This window comes from Lutra lutra, chromosome 1, assembly GCF_902655055.1.
Source record: "Lutra lutra chromosome 1, mLutLut1.2, whole genome shotgun sequence".
In the NCBI taxonomy this organism is placed as follows: Eukaryota; Metazoa; Chordata; class Mammalia; order Carnivora; family Mustelidae; genus Lutra; species Lutra lutra.
Genome location: NC_062278.1, coordinates 135249901 through 135276682, shown reverse-complemented (window position 1 = coordinate 135276682; position 26782 = coordinate 135249901). Strand labels below are relative to the sequence as shown.

The 26782-nt window shown below is 43.1% G+C and overlaps 1 long non-coding RNA gene across 1 annotated transcript in view; it reads right to left on the bottom strand.

Moving 5' to 3' along the window:
- LOC125104718 (uncharacterized) overlaps positions 1-26782 on the bottom strand; it is a 47904-nt gene that overhangs the window by 8790 nt on the left and 12332 nt on the right. Inside the window, exons 4-6 of the long non-coding RNA XR_007128716.1 lie at positions 20085-20529; positions 19772-19857; positions 17050-19665 (exon numbers count right to left, since the gene is read on the bottom strand). This is a non-coding gene — a long non-coding RNA (uncharacterized LOC125104718). The remainder of the gene's footprint in view (positions 1-17049; positions 19666-19771; positions 19858-20084; positions 20530-26782) is intronic.

The following is a 26782-nucleotide window of genomic DNA, read 5'->3' as shown; positions in this document are numbered from 1 at the left end:
CGAGATAAGAGTTTATGAAGGAGCAAGTAAAATACTAAAAGGGTGGCAACAACCCCAGTAAAATATGCTTTAGCCAAATCAGAAGAGATCCCAAATTGTGAGGGGGGAGAAAGGGGATAAAAAGGGGTTCAAAAAGAAAAAAAAAAAAAAAGAAACTATTTAAAAAAAGAAAGCCGATAAAGAAAAAATATAAAAAGAGGAAAAATATATATATATATTAGATAAACTATTTAAAAAACGTTAAAAAAGAAAACGGTAAAAGTTAAAAAAATTAGAAGAAGAGAAAAAGAAAAAAAAAATTGAAAAAGAAAAAAAATTAAATTAACTGCAAGGCTAAAAAATCATGGGGAGAAAGCCATGAGTTCCGTGCTTTGCTTTCTTCTCCTCTGGAATTCCCCCGCTCTCCTTGGTATTGAAACTGCACTTGGTATTGAAACTTGGTCCTGGCTGGGTTTCCGGTTGATCTTCTGGGGGAGGGGCCTGTTGTAGTGATTCTCAAGTGTCTTTGTCCCAGGCAGAGTTGCACCGCCCTTACCCGGGGCCGGGCTGAGTAATCCGCTCGGGTTTGCTGGGTTTGCTTTCGGGAGATTTTGTTCCCTGAGCGCTTTCCGTAGAGTTCTGGAGGACGGGAATGAAGATGGCGGCCTCCCGGTCTCCGGCCCGGAGGAGCCGAGAGCCCGGGGCCCCACTCCTCAGTGCGCCCTCAGAGAACAGCGCCCAATGACTCCCATCACGCTGGCCTCCAGCCGCGCTCCAAGCTGACCAAGCCTGCGACCGGTTCAAGGCAACCCCGAGCTGAGAGTCACTCCTCGGCTCTGTCTCTGTAGCCGGCTTCCCTGCTCCAATACCGGTAAGCTCTGCGACACTCAGACACCCCCGATCCTTCTGCGACCCTGCGGGTCCTGAGGCCGCGCTGACCCCGCCTGGGCTTCACCCCAGTTAAGCCTCTGGAGCGATGTCCCTCAGCGGAACAGACTTTTAAAAGTCCTGATTTTGCTCCGTTGCTCTGCCGCTCACCGGGAGCCGGCCCCTCCCCCCGCGGTCTATCTTCCCGTTGCTTTGGATTCATTTCTCCGCCAGTCCCACCTTTCAGATAGTGGTTGATTTTCTGTTTCTAGAATTGCTGTTCTTCTTCTCTTCAATCTCCCGTTGGATTTGTAGGTGTTTGCAATCTTTAGATAAGCTATTTAGCTGATCTCCCGCTACCCGAAGTAGTCTCAGCCTGCTACTTCTCCGCCATCTTGACTCCTCTCGCAGGAAGCCTGAATATATATTTTTACAGGCAAAGTTTCTGGTTTTTTTTTCAGGAACAATAACAACTTGCTATTGCTGATTTATTTCTTCCTGGTCACTGGCAATATCGTTGTGGCGTTTCTTTTCTTTTTTCTGTTTTTTTTTTTTCTTTCTTTCCTACTTTTTTTTATCTCAGAGGTGGTGGATGGTGATGGAAGAGTATAAAGAAGCATTGTTACAGATAAAAAGCATCTGGATTCTTGATGTCCCAAAGCCAGAGCAAGTCTTCTAGGCTCTACTGTTCTAGAACAATTGTCCTTAAACTTTAACCTGCATCAGAATCTCCTGGAGGGTTTGTTACAACAGGTTGCTGAACTCTACCTCCAGAGTTTCTGATTCAGTAGGTCTAGGATGAGGCCCCAAGAATTTATATTTCCAACAAGTCCCCAACTGACGCTGACACTATAGGTTTGGGACTGTACACTGAGCATCACTGCCCTCATACTAGAATGTTAGTGCAGCTACCATATATTTGACCCCTACTATGTGCCAGGCTTTGTGCTGGGGACACCAAGAGAGGTGAGACTCATCTTATGCCCTTGAGGAGCTCGTAGTCAAAGTGAGGCAATAAACAGACATGTACATGAACTCATGTGTTCACTGAGTTAAGTGAATACAGCACCAGTGTTCTTTCTCTGGGCCTCCGTTTCCCTCCCATATCCCAGGCCTCTGGTCATACTATCTGGTAGTACTGATCTTTTTGATACTAGCTCTTCCCTTCTCTGACTGGTTCCAGAAGGTCACAGTTGAAAAGGAACCTTGGTTTCTTGAGGAGTGGGTGTAGAAGGGCTGATTTCTTTTTATTAACATGTCAGTGTAGCTCCCTTCTGAGCCAAGAGAACACAGAGGAAGGATCCAGAGGGGCCTGGACACAGGACAGTAGCACTTTGTTGTGGAAGGCTAAGTGGGCATGTCAGAAATTATCCCTTCACCCAGTCTTTAACCCCCAAATCCTTATTTCCTCATATCCAAATGTCACCCTTACTCTAAAGCTTGGCTTAGATGTCATCATGTGTGAATCCTTTCTTGGTCCCCTATCCTTCACTGTCTCACTGAGTACCAACCACCCACCCCCAGCCCCTGTGAGCAGTTACAACATTTTATTCTTGCTTCTTCTGGGACAGCTGTGCCTTCCTGTCTTTTAGAATAGCCCAGCCTTATCTCTATTGCTGACTGTGAATCCCATCTTTTCTCAGAATCCTTCACTGCACAAGGCACCACGCCTCACACATCAGAGAAATGAAGAATGAATAAACTGAGAGCTCATGCTATAGAAATCACTTCTATTCCTAAACCCACAATGTGAAGCAAAAGAAGGTGGAAGACAAGTTAAGATAGAAAGAAATGGAACATGGAGTGGGTAAGCTGGCTGGTTCCAGAATCCAGCTTGAAACTGGACTGAGGGGAATATAGGCCTTGCCAGAGATTATGATTTAGTGGAGGATTACAGGAGTTCCAAGACTCCCTCATTCACTCAATTGTTTGCTTAGTTTTTCCTTTCTTCTTTAGTTTTCGTAGTGCAGCCAGGCAACCTTGGGCAACAACTGCTCTCACCCTGAACCCCCCCTTGAAACAGAACTCAGTGTTTGACATGTCCCTCAAAACAGACCCACAAAGCACTCACAGAAGAGAATTTACTGAAGATTTGGTGGAAGGAAGGGAGAAGGGATTGGCCTCACACACCACAAAGCAAAGACTTCTTCAGCTCCTAAGGGATATCTTGCTTTCCTTCAGAATCCTCTTCCAGTCATATCCCCCATCACTTCCTGCTGCCTTCCCCAAACAGCCCCTAAAGTCCTATTTGCTGCCCCAAGTGCTTCAGTTCTTCACAGGTGTAATACTTCACTCTACAAAATGGAAGCCTACAAGTTAGCCAACTGCCATCACCTATGGCTCCTGAGTAAGTCCTCTGGGGACCCCAGAGCATCCTTCTCCCACACTTAGTCTACACAGACATATATGAGCTCTTGTTAGCCAACTTCCACACTGCTCCCCGCTCAATGATCACGACCTTAGAGAGTCCCCTCCTGCACGAATTAAAATGGCCTTGAAACCTCTGCTTTACTCTTCCAGAATACCTGCTCCTAGTGCCTTGACCAGCGTGTAAGATGTCCAATCATCCTGAGGCCACAAGCTGAAGGTACTAGTGGAGAAATCTCAGCAGGAGGCTTGGCACTGTGTATGGAGAGAATGAAATGCCCTGCCAGCCCCCAGCTGATCCAGCCCCAGCCATTTGAGTCACTCCAGCAGAGGGCACGGGTGTGGCATGGAGCAAAGACAAACTCTGCCCAAACTGCAGATTCCTGAGAAATTCCTGTTGCATTAGGCCAGTAATTGTGGGGATGGCTGGTTATACAGCAACAAATAGCAAGAGTATCCTACTACTGAACTGCTAACTCACTGGGCACTGGGAAAGCCAGGAAGACACTGCTTCTTGAGGCTGTTGACACAGGACACAACTTGGGAGATCCTACTGTTGTCCCATGAGTCCCAAGTCAGCTCCAGAGCCCCTAGACTGAAGACAGCCCTATCTTTCTGCTTTCTTTATAACGTTCTTTGCCCCATTACCCCTTCTCCAACCCTCACTGGTCCTGTGAAAAGTCACACTCCCTGCTTAGAATCCCCAATGGGTTTCATGGCTCCCAGAATAAAATCCAAACTTCTTATTCCTTTGCACAATTTAGCCCCTGCCTAAGGGTGTAACCTCATCTCAAGGACTCCCTTCCACACTTTCTCTGCCCTCCACACCCAACCCCACTGGCTTCCTTCAGTTCCTCCAACAGACCAAACTTTAACTGTGGGACCTTTGCCCTCACTGTTTCTTACCTAGATATTCTTTCCACATTGTTCTCAGGGGTGGTTCTTTTTGCTCATCTTAATTGGTGTCTCTCAGCTGGAATGACACCTTTTCCAAAGAGGCTTTTCCTGAGTTACCCTCTAAACAAGAATCCCAGGATCCCAGTCCTTATTTTTGTTATCGTACTTTCTTAACTCCAAAAACATTTTAAAAGTCTATCCATTGACCTACCCGCTTTTTTTTTTTAAAGATTTTATTTATTTATTTGACAGAGATCACAAGTGGGCAGAGAGGCGGGCAGAGATGGGGGGGGGGGAAGCAGGCTCCCCACTGAGCAGAGAGCCCCATACAGGGCTGGATCCCAGGACCCTGAGATCATGACCTGAGCCGAAGGCAGAGGCTTAACCCACTGAGCCACCCAGGCGCCCCCTACCTGCTTTTAGACAATCAGCCGCACTAGAATGGAAGCTCCAAGGGGTCGGGGACTGGATCCATCTTGTTGAGAGCACACAGGAAGGTGCTTCACTCACAGTAGGTGCTTAATAAACATTTTTGGGATGTTAATGCCAATAACTATTCTTGCACCTGTAAGCACTGAAGCTTTCAAATATCCACCAGAACTTTCTTGCCAAGATTTCCCTTGCTTGTAAAGCCTGTGACTGTCAAACACTATAAATAGATTGTATTTCTAGATACTACCAAGTCTAGAAGAAAAAGAATTTTCTAGTTCTTACAAAACCAGTGTTAACTTTTAACTTTTTATTATAGACAATTTCAAACATACACAAAAATAAGGAAAAGAGATTAATGCACTCATGCAAATTCCACAACCAGCTTCAACAAATATCAACTGATAGCCAGTTGCGTTGCATTTATTCTATCTCCCACTATTTTGAAGCAAATCCCAGATATCACATCATTTCATCTGTAAGTAGTTCAGTATGTATCTGAATACTCTTTTTTTTTTTTTTTTAAGAAAAAAACAACCACAATAAGCTGGTCACACCTAAAAATTACTTAACATCATAAAATACACAGCCTGTTCAAATTTCCAGTTGTCTCATAAATGTCATAAATAGTGTGGTTATCTCTCTGTGTCTCTCTTTTTCTTCTTTCTGGTTTGTCTAAATCAGGATCCAAATAAGGCCCACACATATGCTTGGCAGATGTGTCTTTTAAGTCTCTTTAATCTTAGAGTCTCCTTCTACCTCCATCTGTTTCTCTGTTTGTCTGCCTCTCTCTCTCTCTCTCTCTCTTTCTCTAATTGCAATTTATTTGTTGAAGAAACCAGGGTGGTTGTCCTCTGGAGTTTCCTATGTATTAGTTTGCTTGGGCTGCCATACAAAATAGCCTGAACTAGATGTTTAAATAACAGAAATTTATTTTCTGATTATTCTGGAGGCTACAAGTCCAAGGTTAATGTGTTGGCAGGGCTGGTTTCTGGTGGAACATCTCTTCCTGACTTATAGGCAGCCACCTTTTCACTGTCTCCTCATATGATTTTCCCTCTCCTTGTATGTACTTGGAGAAAGAGAGGGGTCTCTGATGTCTCTTTTCTTTTCTTATAAGGATTCTAGTATTACTGCATTAGAGCTCCCCCCTTATGATCTCATTTCACCTTAATTATCTCCTTACATGCCTTATCCCCCAATAGAGGCACATTTGGGGTTAGAACTTCAATATATAAATTTGAGGGGTAGGAGGAACATAATTCAGTCCAAAATATGTACAGTCTGAATTTGGTTGATTGCATCCCCATGGTGTCATTTAACATGTTCTTATGTCCTCTATATTTTCTGTTTTTTGGTGTTTTGTTTTCTTTTTTGTTTGTTTGTTTGTTTGTTTTGAGAGAGATAGCATGAACAGAAGGAGAGACAGAAGGAGAGGGAGAAACACACTCCCCACCAAACAGGGAGCCTGATGCAGGACTCAGTCCCAGGACCCAAGGATCATGACCTGAACTAAAGGCAGCCACTTAACCTACTGAACCACCCAGGTGCCCCAATTTTCTGTATCTTTTGATCAGATGATTTCATGTGGTACCATATATCTCCATCTATAATATCAGTTTATATAATTGAAACCCACATTTCTTAATGAACTTATACTTTAATTATCCAAAAATGGAATTCAATTCCTCAAAGCACTCAAAATACAGAGTATATTTTCTTATCAAACCCTATCACATTTTTCAAAGGTAAAAATCATAAAACTCAATAAAGAGAGCTAATACTTAATGAGCACTATGTGCCAGACACTTTGCCCCTATTCTTTAGAACAATCTTGTCATGTGGGAATATTGTTTCTTGCTTTTGCCAATCAGAAAAAATAAGATTTTAGGAAATCTTCTTAAACTAACTTTTTAAAACATTTTCTCAAATATTTGGTCAAACACCAAGAGACTTGAATTCACTTTTGAAAAAGGTTTAGATGGGATTGGGTGATACATTAACTTATGAGCGTTCTCCCTGGGAAGGCTAGAATAAGTTGCCAATTAATATTCATCAAGTTAGTGATATCAAGTTTCACCGCAGTGGTTCAATCTATCGTGAAACTAAAATGCAAAATTCGTGTAGATGAATAGATTCCCCTCAACCCCATTATATTTCCTATTATTTGTTTGAATTCTCACTGCCTGTGCTTCTTGCTACATTTATACATTTTCACCAATTTTTATTAAAAATCCTCATTTGGTTGGACACTAGCCTTGCAGAGTTTTTTTAATTTTGTTTTTATATGAGGATGACTGTATATAGGTTCTATGATCCACTTTGTGAATTAACTCAATCAGTTTTCACAACACACTATTAGGTCGGTATTTTTCTTTTTAAAGATTTTATTTATTTATTTGACAGAGAGAGAGATCACAAGTAGACAGAGAGGCAGGCAGAGAGAGGGGAAGGGAAGCAGGCTCCCTGCTGAGCAGAGAGCCCGATGCGGGACTCGATCCCAGGACCCTGAGATCATGACCTGAGCCGAAGGCAGCGGCTTAACCCACTGAGCCACCCAGGCTCCCTAGGTCGGTATTTTTATTATTCCTATTTCATAGAGGAGAAAAATGAGGGTCAGAGAAATGAAGTAACTTGTCCGAGGTCACGCAGCCAGTGAGCTGTGGCATTTAGATCTGGATCCAAGCAATCTGGCTCCAGAATCTGTTCTCATAAGGCCAGATGCTTTCTGTGAACTCCAAGCCTTCTCTAACATGCAAATGTCAAAGGTGTGGCCCTCACGGGACCATTGTTCTTCAGGGGGCCACGAAGCCACAGGCACCATGATACCATACATATCTGACTCACCACCACCTCTCTCAGTCTGAAACTTCTGGTTCTCCATCAACCAGGCATGGAATATGCTCCGTTTCACCCCAGAGTGATTCAAATTCCTAAAAACCAGTTTACACATCCAGTAAGTTCACTCTCAAGCTCACCAGGACCCTCCTGGGGGGGCCAGTCTTCCATTTTTCTCACAACGGGGAAGGCTCTTTGGAAAAAGAACTTTGGGTCAGAAAACTCAGAGCCAAGGGAGTGAACGATGCGATGGAAGAGTGTGGCCAGGCACGTGGAACTGAAGTGGGAGGAGGGAGGAGTTTGCCTAGTGTTCAGGGTATGAAGGAAAGCACTGTCCGATGTGGTCATGTGCTGGCTATCCTTGGCCTGCCCCTACCCTCCTGCATACCTTCTCCACCTTTCTCTGTCTTACTCTGTACTCAGGGAAGCCCATCCGAGTGGACTGCCTCAGCAGGGCTCCCTCACCAGCTGGCTTCTGATTGGACTTGGTAAGGAGAAACACCTGCAGGAGACTGGAGAGTGGGAGGAGACAAGATTCAGCTTTGCACTTGTATGGCCCTGGCTGTGCCCCTCCACAGCTCCAGTTTCTCCATGACTCCAGCTCACACAGCCTCTAGTAAGACTCTCTTTGCCCCTTGCCCCTGGCCAGCTTACAAGGGTGGTAACGGCTTCCCACTCGTCTCTGGGTTTGCCTCAACACCCCGTGGGTTCCCTTCACCTCTGTAAGCAGTTCCCTCCTTCAAGTCTTTTCAGTTGTACCATCTGCGTGAAGTTGATTTCATGCTGGGACTCTGATTCAGGCGCCCAAGTGTGCATGTCGGCTGAGCAAGGGTGAGTCGGCGAAGAACAAGAAAGGACAGACTGGGATAGGAGTGTGTGAGAGCTGGCCCTTCACCGAAGTGTGAATGTCAGATCCCCTCAGACACAGTGCTGGCTGGGCCCAGCAGGTGATTTTAAGAGGACTTATTTACCATCCACCCATTTGGTAGCCGGGGGAAGCCCTTCCTTCCATATGAGAACAATAACCCAAGCCCTTTACAGTCTTCACGGTCACCATGACTCTAGAACAGAGCTGGAGAAATCCTCATACATGCTTTAGCTTTTGTTTTTGCAAACATTGCAATGTGCCCTTTCTAGTGTAGAAGATAGATGTTTCTCTGCCTCAGTTCAGACCTTGGTTCTACTCCCTTGCTGGCCATGTGACCTTGAATAAAGGTCTTAGATAAAGTACAAATTATTTAAAAAAAAAAAAAGTTAAGAAAACTTCTGAGAAGTTGATTTGGTTTCATTTTGAGACTAATAGCTCAAAAGTACCTCATGAAAAGGGATTTCAACGTATTATCCAAATTCCCTGATCATTAAACCAAGTATGAACAATGACTAAAATACACTGGATCAGATGCACTGAAATGAGTAAGTCACCCCAGGAGAACCCCTAGAGGAGTTCGCCTACTTCCCCCACCATCCGGAGTGGACCACTCCCCTCCTCGGGGCAGCACACCTCCCTGGGCACACACCCAGGAGGCAGACAGCCACCAGCTAGGGCCCAGGGCCATGATTGTGTTTTTTTGAAAATTAAACTCTTACTACTTTTGTTTTCCTGCCTTTCATTGTCTGCCTTTCCCTTCATAATAATAAAAGCATTGACTTTGGGGTAAGGGTTTTAACATCTTGATACTCAAAGTATGGCGTGTGAACCAGCAGTATTAGCATTACCTGGAACTTGTTAGAAATTCTCAATCTCGGGGCACCTGGGTGGCTCAGTGGGTTAAAGCTTCTGCCTTTGGCTCAGGTCATGATCTCAGGGTTCTGGGATCGAGCCCCACATCGGGATCTCTACTCAGCAGGGAGCCTGCTTCCCCCTCTCTCTCTGCCTGCCTCTCTGCCCACTTGTGATCTCTGTCTGTCAAATAAATAAATAAAATCTTAAAAAAAAAAAAAAAGAAATTCTCAATCTCGAGGGGCACCTGGGTGGCTCATTAGTTAAACATCTGCCTTCAGCTCAGGTCATGATCCCAGTGTCCTGACACCGAGTCTCGCATCAGGCTCCCTGCTCAACAAGGAGCAAGGAGCCTGTTTCTCCCCCTCTCTTTGCCTGCCGCTCTGGCTGCTTGTGTGTTCTCTCTCTCTTTCTCCTTGTATAAATAAATTTAAAAAAAAAAAAGAAGAAGAAGAAGAAGTAATGTTCAACCTTGGGCCCCACCCCAGACCTGTTGAATCAGAATCTGTATTGTAACATGATCCTCAGGTGATTCATAGGCTCATTAAAGTGTGAGAAGCACTGTTTTAAACTTTCTGAACCTCATACTTACCTTGCAAGGTTATTGTGGGGAGTAAATGTATTTAAAGTGCCTGGTAAGTCTTAAGTGCTAAATACCTCATCATCTTTACCCAGCACCTGGCACTCTCATGCCTCTGTGCCCAGTTCCATCAGCCTGAGCCCTTCTCCTTGGCCTGGGCTTCTGAAAGCTGACCTTAACTTGCTTACTCAGAATCTGCACTGGGCCAGTGCCCCAGACTGACCTCAACTCTTTCCTTGGAGTCCCTGGCAGACTCGCTGGGGCCTGTTGCTATACTTCTCAGCACTCCCTGCTGGCCTAGACTCTACTACACTCATCCCTGCCTTCCCCAAACCCCACCTCTCTTGATCTGTCCCTACATTTGGATACCAAAAACCCACAGCAGCACTTATTTTAGTCATGTTGCCGTTACTCAAATGGCCTTGGAAATGGTCCTTGGAATTTGCCTTCACAACCTCACATGACACCTGGCCAGGCATAGGCATTAACTAAATATTCCTTAGTGGAATGAATGAAGAACAAGCCTTCATACTGGGCCACAGTGTTAGGGTTTACATCTCCTCTAGGGGATCCAGTCTCTTTGCTTTTCCTTCTTCTCACTTTTCTTTGCCATCCAAAAAGTGTGATGCAGAAGGCTGAGATTCAATGTTGACCCAGGAAGAAAGGGCCAATGAGAATGTCTGACTTGTTAGGATTGTAGACCTCAATTCTCTATGCAAGGGAGCCCTCATGGCTCCAGAGACCAGCCCTGCTCACTATGATTCCACACTGGGGTTTGAGGCTAGAGGTAATCATGTCTGGTCCTGGCCTGGCCTTCTGTATATTTAGGAGGCTCTGGGTTATCAGAGACCTCTCCAGATCTCCTTCACTAGCCTGCACATGCATCTCCCAGCTGCTGCAAGTGCAAGAGCTGGAAGCTTCTACTCATGACCATCTTTGAACAATTGCTATTGGATGAGCCATCTTACCTAGAAAATTTGGGGATATGTCATCCCCTCTCTCACCCAAGAAACCAACGACTGATGGATATGGGGCTATAAAGCCAGGTCCCCTTGCTTCAAGGTGGGATAAGTCTGTAATGCACTTTACATTGCAGAGTCCACACAGCATGGACCAAGGCAGGAATTTACCTGAGACCACATCCCTGACCAGCCCATTCCTCTGCCTGTCATGCTTCCCTTACTCCCTTACAAGTTTCTTTCCAGGGCACCCCTCAATAAATTGTGTGCACCTAAAACTCTCTCACGCTCTGCTCCCTGGAAAACGGACCTAAAACAGTGCTCTCTAAGTGAATGGCAGGACGAGGTTTCTGTGTTCAGGATCTTGAAGGCTCACCAAACACCATCTCAACACCAGCCCAATGTGACTTACACTGGCATCTCCTCCCCACTCCCAGCAACCCATGGAGGCCCCAGAGCCAAGTCTAAGGGAGAGGGATGTGGGCCTAGAGCTGTGTTGCCCAAAATGGTAACCACTAGCTACATGTGACTGCTGAACACTCGAAATTGGGCTCATGCAACTGAAAAACTGAATAATTTCACTTAATTTTAATTTAAAAAATTAGTATTTTTCTTCAATTATTGGAGAACTATTAAGCATGTTTGTAACAACTTGGGTGTGTAAATCTACATTTTCTCAAGTTGTAAATTTTATAAAATCTAGAATTCCAATGAAAACCTAGCATCCAAATTGAGAGGTGCTCTATGTATAAAAAATGTGCAAAACTGGGTTCCAAAGATGAAGTATTAAAAGATAACATAAAAGATATTTTTAATGCTAGTGATATGTTAAAATAATATCTACTTTGTTCAATAAAATGTTATTAAACTTAATTTTCAAAATATGGCTACTAGAAGTTTTAAATTACATACCTAATTAGAATATGCACTAATTACACATGTAATAAGAATTAATGTGAGGACCAGACAAAGTACTAGAGCCCACATTGGAATGTGACCAACAAGGGACTTATAAATGCTGAGCCCCAGAGATGTTAAGATATCTCAGTTGCTCATATAGCCTCTCAGGAAATTCTCATGTCTCAAGTGGGGTTCCCCAGAAACAGACATTGAAATGAGGATTAATGTGCAAAGCAATTTATTAAGAAAGTGCTCCAGGAGAAGCTGGTGGGAAGTGGAGGACAGGATAGGGACGCAGGGAAAGCTCAGTGTGTGTGATTTCAGCAGTATTGCTCTCTCTTCAATTTGTCTTCTGGTTTTCAGAATGTTCTTTTCAGAGTTTCCTCTTGGGTCACCACTAAGCCAGGAGAGCCCAGCTGATAAGAGCTTCCGTGACTTCTACCTGGCTAAAAGTGAAGCAAGTCTACTTTTATTTGTATTATGTATTGGGCTTCCATATATGCTTTTGCTTAAGCATAGGTCTCTGCAGCTAAAAGAAAGCCTTGAGAACTGCCGTGAGAGACCATGGTCAAAATGAGTGTATTAGTGGGGTGCCTGGGTGGCTCGGCGGGTTAAAGTCTCTCCCTTCGGCTTAGGTCACGATCCCAGGGTCCTGGGATCCAGCCCCACATCAAGCTCTCTGCTCAGCAGGGAGCCTGCTTCCTCCCCTCTCTCTGCCTGCCTCTCTGCCTACTTGTGATCTCTGTCAAATAAATAAATAAAATCTTTTAAGAAAATAAGTGTATTAGTTTTTTGTCAGTGCATAACAATTCACCAAAAACTTAGAAGCTTAATATACTATATACTTTTTTTCTCATACTTTCTGTAGGTCAGAAGTCCAAGCACAGCTAAGCTCAGAGTCTTATAAAGCTGTCATCCAGGTGTTGGCAGAGGCTGTGTTCTCATCAGAGGCTTAACTGGGGAAAGATCTGCTTCTAGGATCCTTCAGGCTGTTGGTAGAATTGATCTCCTTGTAGTTGTAGGACTAGGGGCTGTTTTCAGACTGTCAGTGGGGGCTGCTGTCGCAAATATTGGCCACTCAAAGTTTCTTACCATGTGGACGCCTTCCTAGGCCCTTTTGTGGCATGGCATCTTACTCTTCCAAGGCCTATTGGAGTCTCTGTAGTGCGTGCTAGCAAGACAGAGCTATATATATGTATGTATTAACTTAATCACGAGAGTGACATATAATAATATAATCATCAGAGTGACACACTTGCCATATTCTAGGGTGAGTTACTAGTCCCACCCACACTCAAAGGGAAGAGATTATACAGGGCATAAGAATGGAGCCATAGGGGCACCAGGGTGGCTCAGTGGGTTAAGCCTCTGCCTTCGGCTCAGGTCATGATCCCAGGTCCTGGAATCGAGCCCCCCATCAGGCTCTCTGCTCAGCAGGGAGCCTGCTCCCCCCCCCGCCTGCCTCTCTGCCTACTTCTGCCTACTTGCAATTTCTTTGTCAGATAAATAAATAATCTTTTTAAAAATGGAGCCATATTAGGATCTATCCATCACAATGGTTATGGAGGGAGGATGTTTCATTGGAGGCCTCTTGGTAAAGCCTTGCTGTGTAGAAGAAAGCATTGCTACATTTCTAATTCTTCCATTCACACCAACCTGGTCTTAAGCAAGCAAACAAGGTCTTTCCCATGCAGACCCTAAGTGATTTTGATTTATTCCCTTGCTTTCTGACCTCTCATATCTGTGTGCATTTTGACAACACATTTTCAACTGGTACCTCTGGTTGCAGTCTTGAGGTCCCCCTGGCTAGTTACATAACCCTGTCTCTGTATTCTTACCACTGTTGCCTGTGGCCCCACACCTTAAGAGTCTTTTTTCGGTTAATCTCCTGCCTCAGTTTTCATATATTTGATCAAAACTGTCCCATGGGGAAAAACTACAGCTCACTGGATCAAACAAAGAACATTATAATTATTACATAAGCAAATCTTGGTTAAATTTCTTCAGATAAGGAGCTATTTTAGATGGACTGTACATGACTACCTTGATAAATTTGACATCATTTAGATTTTTAGTCTAGCCTTGTAGTAATTTTCAAAGAACATCCAGAGGATACTGGCTTTAGGCAATTTGGCCAGCATTACTAAAAGTCACATTTTGCTGAAAGCTTGCTGAATTTAGAGCACACATTTTATGTAAAACTTGAAGACTTTGATGCTTAATAGCTCCAATTTATTATCTCTCTAAGGTCTTAAAATGTCATGATACTTTATTTCACCAGTGAAAACAGTTAATAGTAAACATCAGTGAATGAAACAAAAACATGTTACTCATCAAGCATTATCAGGAAAACAACAACAACAACAACAACAACAACAACAAAATCTAAGAGTCACCAGAAAAACAAAAGAATTTGAGAACTGAAGATCATTTTGGAGACTGATCAGGAGTGGCAAACATTTAGCATAGATGCCTCAACTTCCCTGACTTGTGCCCGTGGCAGACATCATCAATCCATCACTACATTCTTCTGCTGGGTCTGAATGGAGCTTTGGAGTTCTCCGTTCTCAGAAACTACTACTGCTTTAGATAAGGCTTTTCAGTCACAAGTAATAGAAACCAACTTGAGCCACCTTGAGCAAATAAGGAGGAAATTCATAGAAATATACTAGGCTATCATAAAATAGTCAAGCTCAAGAATGCAGCGAGGCCTCAGGAACCAGGAACCAGAAATGCAAGCAGGACTCTGTCCCGTATCTCTGCATGTTTCTGCCTGTTTGTTTCACTTTTGCTCTCTGCAGTCAGGCTTTCTTGGCCTCTCCAGTCTCCTTGAGGTCATGCGGCCACTCCTAGCACCCATGTTTACTTCTTCCAATTACCAGCCTCCAACAGTGACTATCTGAATCTCGGCATTGAATTCTGAAAGGAGAAACTCTAACTTACTGTGCTTGGGTCAGGTGACCCCACCTGGTCCCATCAGCCCTAATCTAAAAGGAAGTGACAGTGCCCGCTCCTTTGGAATGGGGAGCAGTTCTCAGAGAGGGCAGGGAAGGCTCACTGCCTGAGCGGAAACTCAGAGGTGTTTCTATTACTAGAAACATCTCTTCTACAGAGATGTGTTCTATTACCATTAGCAATCAATAGGCAGGGGCATTAAGAGATGAAACATATTTTCTCCTTAGGGTCTAGATGAGGGTAGACCGAAACGTTCGTTGATAATGGACATGTTCTGTATTCACGCTGTCAGATAAGATAGCCACTCACCACACTGTGCTGTTGGGTACTTGAAATGTGTCTGAGGAACTGAATGTTTTATCTTATTTATTTTTTATTTAAAGTTAAATGGCTATATATAGCAAGTGGCTACCATACGAGGCAGTATAGTTTAAAAATAAGGAAACTGGGGCGCCTGGGTGGCTCAGTGGGTTAAGCCTCTGCCTTCGGCTCAGGTCATGATCTCAGGGTCCTGGGATCGAGCCCCGCATTGGGCTCTCTGCTTGGCAGAGAGCCTGCTTCCCCCTCTCTCTCTGCCTGCCTCTCTGCCTACTTGTGATCTCTGTCTGTCAAATAAATAAATAAATAATAAAAAAATAAAAATAAGGAAACTGAGTTCCTGACCGCATAGTTAGTTATTAACACAACTGGAAGTGAAAGCTTGCTCTCCTCCTTTAAATGTTTCCATCCTCTTTGTCGTAATTGAGGAATCTGCATATTTTCCCAGATAATTCAAATTTGCCATTTACAATGTCCATACTTAACCATTCTTTGATGTAAAGCTTTCTGAAGTGTACTGCGCAGTTTCCTGCCTTGGAAAAAAGCCACGTGGCCATAATTGTAGACTTTTCCTAATAAGACAAAGTGTGAACCTCAGTTGTCGTTCTGGGTAATAAGAATGAGGCCCTCAGAACAGGGCCTAGTGAGGCTTACAGGGCTGTCTTCCCCACACTTAATGTCTCTGCAGCTGGGAATGATTTGGCTGTTTCCTCTCGCCTTGTCACTTCTTGATGTGGTAGCTTCTGACAGGATCCCACCTCCCTTTACTAGCTCAGCAATGAACCAAGTGCAGGAACTTGATCCATTAGTGAGCTTCATTTCACCCACGATTCTAAACCATCAGGCCTGGGGGAGTTTCACAACTGAGTCAGGTACACGGGGTTTTATACAAAATCTTCCACAATGCACACTTTTCCTCTTAAAGGTCTATAATGACAGGAGTCTCACAAAACTGCTGGCGGGATAAATGGTACGCTGTTTTGTTTTACTTTGACTATGCCACTCTGGATATGTCAATATTGCCATGTTTAGGGGACCAAAGCAGGATAGGGTTGTACACAAAATATTTCAAGAACTGAGACTGGAACTAGGTGTGGATTATTTTAGACGACTTTCCTGAGCTCTTTTTCCATAGTGTATTTTCAGGTCGTGGGATAGTAACAGTTCTATAAATCTTTTGAAAATATTCAAAAACCAAAATGAATTCTAAGAATACTAAAAGAAATAATAATACATTCATTTCCATATTCTTCCTTAGATAGAGGCCAGACTTGCAGTAATTGGATCTATTCAAAACATAGCTGAGAGCATGAGTGCCAGAAAGGGCTCAAAGCAAAGGGAATAGTTGTCACAAAGCCCATGCACTAGAGCCCCTGACCTCTAGCCAGGAGAAACAAAACACTCTGATGGCGTTAAGCCTATGTCTCATGCTCTACTCCTCAGCCCAGACTGAGTGAGAAGGGTGGCTCAGAAGGAACTCTGAGGGGCGCCTGGGTGGCTTAGTCAGTGAAGTGTCTGAGTCTTGATTTCAGCTCAGGTCAGGATCTCAGGGTCCTGCGATCAAGATCCCCATGTCGGACTCTGTGCTCAGCAGGGAGCTGCTTGAGGATTCTCTCTCCCTCTCTCTTCCTCTGCTCCTACCCCCCCCCCCAAATAAATAAGTAAATCTTTAGAAGGAAATTGGGGCTCGGTTTCCTGGACTACCAAAAGCCAATATATGACTACGCACTCTGTTCACCATCTCTGGGGAGAATATAATCTATTTTAGAAAGACTTCCGTTACACGGTTAAGATGTTGGGCGTTGTTTTTCGTTTTGTTTTGTTTTTTCGTTTTTTTGTTTTTGACGTCTGTGAGGGTAGCATTCAGTTCTCTGAACCAATTGTTGATGTAGAAGCACGACCACCAGACAGGTGTTCTGCATTTTCGCTTGGCCTTCTGAAGCAGCTTGACCTTTTGCTCAAGGGAAGCACTCGGTTTGCCTGTGTGCTGCTTTACCAAATAATTTCCCTAACGCGTTCATCTTTTCATTAGTTATTTATAGTCAAGTTTTGATTATCCACTAGGCAGGTTCCTGGCACGGTTTTCAGCCCTCTGTTTGCCTTTCTCACCTCCCACTGACACACACTTCTGCAGCTTGTAGCAACTTTGAATTTCCCCTGAGTCACAGCTCCTCTACCTTGGTGCCAGCTCAGCCGCCCCTCCCCCAACGAGTCTACAAACCCAAACAACAGCTACCTACCTCTCCTCTCCGGATGAGGTCGCCAGAGAGGACGCTGGGACCCCTGGGCAGCACGCAGAGGGCCCCAGAGCTTCTGGGAAAGCTGGAGAAAGGTCAGTAAGGAGGGCGGGGGGAGCCCTCGGATAGCTTCCCATCACACTCGGCAGCGTGGCATCATTTTGTTTGAAGTGTTATGTATTCCCAAGACACGGGATGCACCCTCCCCTCCTCAAATTCCTAAGTTGCAGGAGAGTATTCTTTCTCTTCTATCTGCACTCTGGGCCTCAGGGAGGGTGGCTGTGGCACATTTTTATGCTGAGGGACAGCTTCTAGGTCTTTCGATACCTAAGCTCTGGCTTAGGTATCCATGTTACCTTAGAGCAGTGGTTCTCAGTCTCGGAAGTCTGATGCCTCGGCTCCAGAAATTCTGATTTTAACTGATCTGAGGTTAGGCCTGAGCATTGGGCTTTCAAACATCCCCCAAGTGATTCTAACGTGCAGCCAAGGCTGAGAACCACTGGCTGAGAGCCTCACTTGGCTAATAGTGATTGTGGATACGGCTCTTCAACGGCACAGCTGTGGCTCCACTGGGTTAGAATAAATGTTTGACTAGGAAGGAGGGGAAGACGTACACACACATAGAACAATTCAGGAGCTATTGTTCATTGCCAGGGACAACATTGCATTCACTCATTCAGTCAACAAACGTTTATTGAGGGCTGCTACTAGAATGGGTAGATGCCAAAATGCATGGTAAAGTCACTACCCTCTCTCGGTATCTCCCTGGGATCTAACAATTCTCTAGAAGAAACCTTTTGGGCATGTTCTCTGGACCCCCAGAGTCCATCACAGGGACAATCAATTCTAGTCCTTCCTCCTTCCTGGTTTATGCCCAATTAGTGACTCATAATTCCCCTGCACTTGCACATGACTTGACTGAACATATATAATCCTGGTGCCTATAGTCTCTGGTTGCTCTGCAGAGTGCAGTTGCTTGAATTATGACAGTTATCTCTGCTAATAAAGTTCACTTTTTTACTGCAGAGTTATAAATACATATGCAGATTGCATATTCGAGGAGGCATGTGGGAGGAAACGCTGAGCTGTGGGGCCCTTCTAGAACAGAAGCCACTCCCTGGAACCTGCACATACATAACTTTGCTGATACATCCCTCCCCCCCCCCCCCCTCACCTCACCAAGGCTCATCTTCAGGGCTTTCTTATAAAAAGGATTTACTGTAAAGAACCCTGGCGAGAAGATCAGAAATTAGCATCCTTGACATTTGCATTCTTTCCTCGGCCCCCAAATGGATTCACAGCCGCCAGCTTCCCTTCTCCCAGGGGAAAATGGGTCCCACAGTCTCTGAGGAAACTGGAATGGTGTTAAATGGGATGTGAAGCAACAGCCAAACGGGGATTAGGAAGAAGTAGGAAGAAGGGCAGCAGGAAGGTGTGTGGGGGGGTGGGATGGCTTGTAATCTTATAAATTTGAACCATGCAAATAATGTTCATTAACTCTGGGAGATGCTCAGGGCATTGCTGGTAAGCCATATAAAGAAGCAGCAGACAAATGAATCTGGCCAGTTATCTGAAAGAGAGAGCTAATGGGGGCATTTTCTAAAAGGAACTTCAACTTTTTACTGAATGCAGTAGCACTGTACATTATCAATGTTTAGCTGACTATAATTTTACAATTTAGCCTGGAATTTGAACTGCTCGTAGGAGATTGTACCTTGTGGGTAATAATAGGTATGTATAGTGAATGTTATACAGCATTAAAATATATATATACGGCGAGCTACTTTGGTAACAAATATGTTTATTTGCAAAGAAAATTATGATTATGTTGAGACCCAGCATGGAACAGGCACCACTGGTTGTCTAACCAACAGTGTTTCCTTACTTTCCTTGCTCATCAAACACTGATTTGCGAGGGAGGCGGGTGGGTTTCAATCCTCCCCCAAGCAACATGTTGAGAGTGACTTTACCCTACCTGCAGGATCAAAGGGAAAGCCTAATGGTCCTCAATCAATCTCAGTGGACCATTCCCCTTTGCTGGAGCTACTTTAGGGTGGGTATGCTGGATTGTCTGCTTTCAACATGGACCACTATTCCCCTCTAAGTCTAGGACCCATGCTATCCAGAATCACTGTTCTCTGTCCTGTTCCGGGCCATTGCTCACAAGAGGAACTCAGCTCAGGATTTGCAAAGAGGGTGCTGTTATTCCTCTAGAGATGATTGTAGCTGTATAGGTGGGCAGATGAGAGAGTCCCAGCAGCTTCCTAGCACAAATTTGAGGAATTACACACTTAGGTGTTTGAGGCTAAGGTTATTCGGGGTCAACTCCTCTGATCTTTAAGGATAGAGTTTCTGAAGTCTGCTTCCCTGGCTCTCCCAGGAGTTGCGTATGCCCCCAAATTCTATGTTAAGCCCCTCCAATCCAGAATACGTAGAGTAGCTTTAGTTTTCTATCCTGAACCCTGACTAGGTTGTGTGGAGTCCGTTGTGGCCGACAGGATGGAGGGCATTTCTTTCCTCCTGAGAAGTAGACTGTAGAAGAGACAGCCCCTATCTGCCTCTGGACAACGTGGCATTTGGATGTGATGCCCGGTACAGCTGTCACCATTTGTTGCCAGCCTGAAATAGAGCCAATATGCAAGTAAAAGGAGAGCCAAGAGAAATGCCCAGCAAGGGGCGGGGGTGGGGTGGGGGGGGGGTGGGGGGGGCTGAAGTCCCAACGCACCTGCAGCTGATGGTTTTCTAATTGTTGCAGACTTCTTCTTTAAGGAAGCAAATGTTAAGATGGTTTGACAGCAGCTGCCATGTTTTCTGAGGATGAGACATGATATGGAGATTCACACCTGTTTTTAATCCCTTTCTTCTTACAGTCTTCCTCCACACCAGGCAAATGAATACCCAGGTGATCTCTGTCTCAAATGTATCACACACCTTTGAAATACATATGTGGATTATTGGTTTGCATTGGCAGATGTGTCTACAATATTATTGCACCTTTTTTTTTTTCAGACTCTAGTTATACTTTAAAATAGACTTACATTGCCAAGGCATTAGTACAATCCCATCATTTTGAATTTCTTCTTATTCTACCTGTATACAGGCCGTCCTCACTTTGCATGCTAGTGCAGGAACACAAAAATGACCAGGCAAGCTGACAGTGTACAAAGCAATCTTGATAATTACCAGGAAAAATGACCACTGCTCCATAATATCTTCTTTCCAAAATATTGTAAACTTTCATTTACAAACGCATAGGGACATTTTAAAAATAGGAAAAGTTACATTTACAAAGAGTGTTATTTAAAACATTAGAAACATTAAATGTTTTATTTCTTTGAAGAATTCTATCAAGAGTAGTTTGAACAGCACTTACCTTCAGAGTGTCTTTCGTCTGCCTTGGCAAATTGTCATATCCATTCTAACTTTAGGTCTGCTTCCAACATTTTATCCTTTAAGCTTATGGTGAAATACCCTTGAGAGTTCCTTTAATATGAAAATGTTGCCAGTGTCACTTCCTCTGAGACATCCTCCTTTTTGTTATGCCACTCATTGATGATAAACTTGCCTTCTGGTTGCGTACCTAAGTTTCTTGAATTAGCTGCAGTATCAACATTCTCACTATAGAAATATATGTGTTATTTGCAACCCAAATAATTGTGATCTAGGAACTATTATTACTATTATTGTTGTGAAGTCCATACAGAAACTTCCTGGTGAGATCTAAATCAGTTATAGTAGTAGAACTTCAAGAAAACTATCTATAAACCTTGGGAGTTTGTCTCTGGAAAAGCAAAAAACACCAAAACAAAACAAAACAAAACAAACAACCAAACAAAACATGTTCTATGAATTCTCCCATCCTAATGAGTATTGAATTCCTGAAAGCCCTCTTTCCCAGGGCTTTCCCAGGGCCACCACAAGGGATTGTGCTGGTTAGAACCTATCTACTCTTCTGGAAAAAAGAAAAGAAGGGTGTGGAGCCAAGTTTTTACATGAGGAAAGCCAGCAGGACACAAAGAAAATTCATTTTGTGAACTCATTATCCATCCAGGCTAGCAATCATTGGAGTCTTATGGGTCGAGCGGCAGGACCTCCCTGGGTCACTGTGTCAAAAAGGACTTTGAGACTATGTCTAGGCTCAATAGAAAAGAGTATTGCAATTGACTAACAATGTCTGTCATGGTTAAGAGAGAAGAGAGTTGAGGGCACATGCTCTGTACAGGCCATTCCTAATCTAGGGGCTGCCTCTTAGTAAGGTCAGAGATTCAAGTTTGCCAGCATATGAAAATGTATTTGATACCTGAGGAATGAACTTGTGCCAACCAAATTCATAAGAAACTGATACATAAATCAGAATGACCATTTATTGGCTAGATTTAGGAAGACAATGATGAATGTGCACATGTTATTAAATGGGAACTTGAATGGTATAATGAAGGAACTTGACCTTTGGAGTCAGGCAGACCTAGTTTTGCTACATAGCTCCTTTATAGCATTCTGTTGATAAGGACATTAATGCTGTGTCTGGGGTCAGTAGAGGCAAAAAAAAAATGTCCTGGTTAATTGACTACGTCTGAAACAGTCAAGATTGGGAAAGTGGGAGTGGCTATTATTGGCACATATTGTTATACGTTCTAGTTTTTTACAATGAATGCATGTTCTCCCAATAAGAAAGTCTATTTTCTAGAATTAAAAACCTGCTTTGTGAACAAGGATATAAAAAATGTTTGCTACATGATTTGTATGGCTAGTACCATTGAGCCATCTTCATAGTATAAACACAAATGACACATAAATAAGATATGACAACTTGTGGTTCTGGACACCCACTCTCCTGCTCAGAGCTAGAGAAAAAATGGTCACATAGCCATCCTCCATATTATATACACCTTAGAGACCAGTACTGACTGATAGAAATAGAATGCAAGCCATCCATGTGAACTACATAGGTTATTTTAAATTTTCTAATAGCCATATGAAAAAGATGAAGAGAAACAAACCCGCTTTTACAAAAATTCTACCAGTTTTATTACCCATATACCTTGTGTTCCACACCCTCAATTTCAGAGGATAGTTTTTATATTTAGGTATTGTGGTATCTCTAGCTGAGGACTGTTATCTTAGAGGAGACTGGGGGCCTTAGACTTCTCTAGTCTGCACTTCCTGCTGGGTGGTAGATGGCAGCTGCCTAGCCTGACATTTGTGGTTCTCTCTGTGGAGCACTGGTCTCTCCACAACCACCACTGTCAGGCCCTCAGCCAAGCTAAACTATTTTTCTACCTTTGATTCTTTCAAAATTTCTCCTATAATCTTTTTTTTTTTTTTTTAACTTGGAGAAAAGAGCAGGCTCCCTTTCCTTCTTTAAACTGCGTTTCTGGAACCCTTACTGCTCTTCTCTAAACCAGTGGCTCCCATACTTGAGTGAGCATCAGCATCACCAGGAGGGTTTGTTAAATTACTGGCCCAGCTCGAGTTTCAAGTTTCAGATTCAGTAGGTCCAAGGTGGGGCTGGAGCATTTGCATTGCTAAAGGTTCCCAGGGGATGGCAATGCAACTGGTCCAGGAACCACACTTTGGGAACCACTGATCTGTATCTTTCGTGTCAGTGGAGGAAGGAGCTGAGAAGCTTTGGGTATTTGAAAGTGAAAGAATTTTTGGAAAGTGAAAGAATTTTTGGAAAGTGAAAAGCATCAGGTTACAACTTTTCTCCAAAATAAGTAAACCCCAATTCTGTTATTTCCCTGAAGCAGCATCTTAGCATGATCTAACACCTCCTCTTCTGAGATTTCTCCCCCAGTATCCCACTAGAGGCAAAGCAACTGGGCCTCTCCCTTTTGCAGACCTCTGTTACAGCCCTCTATTGTTCCCTGGTGTGGTCAGCATCTGGGCATGCATGTTGACAGTCATGGGCAGCAGGGCTGGAGACTTCTTCTGACTAGCTGCACCCTCTCCCTAACACCAGGACCTCTCATAAAACTCTCCCGGCTGAAGAGTACTGAATGATTGAGTGAATGAGGATACATGTTTGGAGAACAAGAAGAGAACTAGTCACATGTTACTTAAAATTTTCCTAAGCATCAGAGATAACAATGATACAAGGAATTGTTAAAAACCTAAACCAAAACAACAGAAACACTTGGACCTTCTGAGAACCCATTATATTTTTAGTATCACATGGTGTCTCTCACACAGAGTTCTAAATACCTAGCATTGCTTTATAGACATGACTTCTAATTAACATAGATGCTGTTACTTGGTGTGATGGACCTAAGGTGTGTTATTTGGAAGAAAATGGATTCATTGCTCTTAAACACTGGGTTCTCAGAGGACTTTTTTAAAAAACTTTTTATTTTGGAAAATTTCAAATATTTATAAAGGTAAAGAGGACAATACAATGAACCTTCGTGAACCAATCGTCTAGATTCAGTAATGTTAACTCTTGGCCAATCTTGTTTAATCTAAAACTTCACCCATTTCAACAACACATGTAGTTTTTTGAAGGAAAACCCAGTGTCATATCAGTTCATATGTGAAAAGTTTCAGTGTGCATCTCTAATATACAAAGATTATTTGAAGAACATAGCAACACTATCATTATCACATTTAAATAATAAATCTTTAACATCAAATATTTACCAGTGTTTAAATTTTCCATTGTCTCATAAACTTCTTCAGTTTGTTTACTCAAACAACTTGTAGTCAAGTTGTATTGTTGTATTCAGAATACAAATAGGTTCATAAATTGTCATTGGTTGATAAGCACCTAAGTCCCTCTTTTTAATTGCTAGGTTCTCATTCTTTCTCTTTTGGGTTTTTTATAAAATTATTTTTATTAACATATAATGTATTATTTGCCCCAGTGGTACAGGTCTGTGAATAGTCAGGCTTACACACTTCAGAGCACTCACCATAGTACATACCCTCCCCAATGTCCATAACCCTACCACCCTCTCCCTACCCCCCCTCACCCGACCCCCCAGCAACCCTTAGTATGTTTTGTGAGATTAGGAGTCTCTTATGGTTTGGGTTTTAAAAAAAAAAATTTGGTTGAAGAAAGTGGGTTGGTTGCTTTATAAGGTTTCCCACAGATCGGAGGTAGAAGATTATATTCTTATTGTACCATTTACCTTATTCCTTCTCTCCCTCTGTAGGTAATAATTTCTTTTGCAAATTTTATATTTTATCCTTTCATTAGAAAAATAGTTTAAAAATAGCATACCTTACACACTTTTTCTCTGCCTTCCTTTTTTTTTTAGCTCAATGTTACATGCTGTTGGTTACTCTACCATACTTTGTAGAGGAATCCCTCATTCCTTTTTTTATGGCTGCATATTACTTCCCCATGTGGATGTTACATATCTTATTCAGCCAATCCCCTACTGCTAGATGATTGATCTGTTTGAAATTTGTTGCCACTACAAATAGTGCTGCAATAAATAGCTAATACCTCTTTCTCTATTTTTGCTAGGGTATCTTTGGAATAGATTCCCAGAAGGGAAATTGCTGAGACAAAGAATAACTATATCTGTAAATTTCTAGAAATTGCAGAAGCTTTGCTTTTAAATGCAATGTGTTTCTAGAAGTTTTGCTACCAAATGGATCCTGACACAGATCCTATTTTAGTTATCTCTTTCTACATAACGAATAACCCCCACAAGTAGTGGCTTAAAACAATAGCATTTATTATTTCTCATGATTGTGCAGTTTGGGTGGGGCTTCTCAAGGATGGTTTCTCTCTGCTCCATTTGGTTGGCTGGGACAGTTTGGCTGGCACTGGAGAATCCATGTGATTTTATTCATGTTCTGTGCCTCAGCTGTTGTGAGTGGGATGGTTGGACACTGGCTAGGTCTCTCTCTTTTTTCAGGTCTCACATTATCCAGAATCCCAGAATTCCAAGCTTCTTAAGCATGGTGTCTAAATCCTGAGATAGTAAAACTGGAAATTGCAAGGTCTCTTAAGGTGTAGGCAAAGACTCATATAACATCACTTCTATAATCTACAGGCCAAGGCAAATCTCATGGTCAACCAGATTCAAAGGGAAGGGAAACAAACCCCACATCCTGTGGGAGGAACAACATGAATATATAGAGATGAAAATAATTGTTAATGGCCATCTTTCAAATGGCCAACTTTCAGGCAATCTACCACAAATCCCAACTGCATATATGAGTTTTATAAACCAAAAACTCATGCCCTATTCTTATCTACTTCAGCATCCGCAGAATCTGTGGAAAGAGTCCATAAAGGTGGTGAGAAATGAAACACCTCTTTATGTTGCAGTGTTAAGTGTGGGTGATGGTAAAACTCAAGGGAGCCCAAAGAGGAGAAAACATCTATTAAGGAAAAGGGAGAAAGTCTTGCTTTGAGGTTCTTGATCACCTATCTAGAACACAAATCTGTCAATAGCTATTATATTCATTCATTCTTTTTGTGTTTATTCAAGGACACTTTCAGGTTCAAAGAGTACAGTGGTAAATATAAGAGACAAGGTCCTAGCTCTTGGAGTACTTAACTTTCTAGATTGGGAAATGCAGAACAGGGTAAGAGATAGAAAGGTAAGAGAATATCCTACCCTTGAAGAAGTTACAGTGTCCAGTAGTTGAAAGTGGGGATGATAAGTAATTGTGACCTAGCTAGAACCAAAGAGAGATAATGGAAGACAAATACAACAAAGAGGTACAGACAATTTGGAGGAAAGGAGGGGTTTGGAGGAAACTGGAAGAAAGGAGGGATCACTGTGGTGTGGGGAAGTCAGGGAACACTGCATAGTGGGAGGGAGGCATGGTGGGGACCAGAGTCCTCTTCTATGTAATGACTGGGATGGTTGGACACTGGCTGGGTTCTCTCTTTCTCCAGGTCTCACATTATCCAGAATCCCAGAATTCCAAGCTTCTTAAGCATGGAGTCTAAATATGACATACTGGCAAGTCCCAGGGTTGCTGTGTGATTAAAGGTTCTCACCAAAATGGCTTCCCTCCATGATGGCCTCCTACTACTTGCTAAGAGAAAGGCAAAATGGGGTTTTAAAACTGATTGATCTGGTAGGTAATGCAGTTCTATATAAAATATCATATTATTCAAAGGCCAAAACTGGAGTCCTATGACAGATATTCAAGGCGTAGTCCTTGGCTGCCAGATCTGCATGTTCTCCTTTGGTGATCTCACTCAGCTACGTGGCTTTACATAGTATCTAAATGCCAATGACTCACAAAAGGATATCTTCAGCTCTGACATCTTGCCATACTCACATATCAACCGTTTAATCTACATACTCATTTGGAAGTCTGATAAGCTTCACACTGGCCAAAATGGAATGCTTGATTTTTCCCTGGAAAAACGCTGCTCCTCCCCCGTTTTCCCTATCTGTTAGTGGCATCACCAGGACCAAGTTACTTAAGCCAAAACACTGGAGTCTGTCTTGACTTCTTTCTCTCTTTCTTACACTCCACATCCAACCCCTCACCTTGTCCTGTGGTTCTACCTTCAGGATGGATCTCAGATTCAACTACTCTATGCCTCTTCTCTGACGCCAAGCCACCATTACATCTCACGTCCTAACCCATCACCTGCCTCCTCTCATGTTCTCCTCAGTCTATTACACACACAGATACCAGAGCAAACTTCTCAATGTGAAAGTAAGGTCATATAATATCTCTGACTAAAACCCTCCAAGGGTTTCCACAGCAATTAAATTAAAATTCAGACTCCTTGGCTTACAAGGTCCTACATTATTCT